Source organism: Apis dorsata, unplaced genomic scaffold, assembly GCF_000469605.1.
Source record: "Apis dorsata unplaced genomic scaffold, Apis dorsata 1.3 scaffold_50, whole genome shotgun sequence".
NCBI classification, from domain to species: domain Eukaryota; kingdom Metazoa; phylum Arthropoda; class Insecta; order Hymenoptera; family Apidae; genus Apis; species Apis dorsata.
The window spans coordinates 402,183-403,504 of record NW_006263351.1 but is presented as its reverse complement, the minus strand read 5'-3'; the positions used below and the strand labels follow the sequence as shown (position 1 = coordinate 403,504).

Genomic DNA, 1,322 nt, shown 5'->3' with positions numbered 1-1,322 from the left:
TTTATAATTTATATGTATATATATATATATATAATATATATAATATTAATATCATTTTTTTGTTAAAGGTACTAATGATCTTTGAAAATTTCTTTTGAGTTTTAGCTAAAAAATGTATTTGTGACCGTGCGCAATGCGGTTAATAGAGTCAGTGTTTGCTTCGTAATAGTATTTTTAATGTTCTTTAGAATACAAGTGTTAATTTAATTTAATAAAATAGATACTCGCGAAATTAGAATCAGTGTTTGTTCGCCGATAACTAAATGTTAATATTCTTTTATTTATTTTTTTATTTCTTAAATATTCGTTTCGCGTATTAGAGTCAGTGTATTAAGAGAATAAAGTGATCACCATTATCATCATCATTATATCAAAAAGGTAATTATCTTAACATATTTTTCATTAATTTAAAATTTCATTTTTACTTAATTTTTTAAAATAATCATTATATATTCTGTGTTTTAAATTATAATGTTCTATTTTTTGTTACAGTTCTATTTTCTCTTATTTGATGACAATTTCAAGATAATTTCTTATGGGTCATGACAATAGCGATGACAACGCAGATTTTTTGCATCTATTGGTGAGTCGCATGCATTTTATTTCCTCTGGTCATTCAATCATGTCGTAGGATGAAAGATCCGAATCGACACGAGTGGCTAGTTGTATTACGTAGAATTTTGCACGAGCACAGTGACCATGGATATTTATTATATCCATGAATAATAACATTTTTTTTGTGTTTATTTATTAATATAGGATAGGATCTTCTTGCACATCGCGTTATAACATAATTAAATGATTTTTATAATTAATTTATTATTAAGAACAATACATATATTCATATTCATATGTGGTTATAATAAAATATGAATCTTTCAATAAATAATAAAATAAAACTGATTTTATTACAGCAGAAATTCAATCTATTTATAGTATAATGTAATTTATATAATCTATTTTATTAAAATATATAAAATATATTAAAATTTAATATATATTTCGTAAGATTTATTTAATTTCATGTGCAAGAAGATGCCTCGCGACAGGTAGATTTCGGAATTAAAGCAAAAAATTTTGAATATTTTCATGATGTAGAAAATATGTTTTGATAAAGAAATCGCCTGAGGGTTTTTTTTTTATTGATTTTCTATTTACTTAAAATAAACTTAAAATAATTACTTTTATTACAATTTCTTCTTCTTTAATTTCTTAACATTAATATCTTAGTAATTCATTAAAGTAGAATCATTAAAATTTGAGATAAAATCATAATATACAAAATGAAAAAATATTAGTCCGTTAGATACAAAATAATAATA

At 22.3% G+C, this 1,322-nt stretch overlaps 1 protein-coding gene and 1 long non-coding RNA gene across 15 annotated transcripts in view; one reads left to right on the top strand and one right to left on the bottom strand.

Moving 5' to 3' along the window:
• The window catches only part of LOC102671836, a 4,549-nt gene extending 3,693 nt beyond the window's left edge, over window positions 1-856 (top strand). Inside the window, exons 5-6 of the long non-coding RNA XR_420733.2 lie at window positions 69-378; window positions 493-856. This is a non-coding gene — a long non-coding RNA (uncharacterized LOC102671836). The remainder of the gene's footprint in view (window positions 1-68; window positions 379-492) is intronic.
• Window positions 1-1,322, bottom strand: part of LOC102672047 (disks large homolog 4) — a 281,358-nt gene that overhangs the window by 133,589 nt on the left and 146,447 nt on the right. The gene's annotated exons all lie outside the window — the stretch shown is intronic.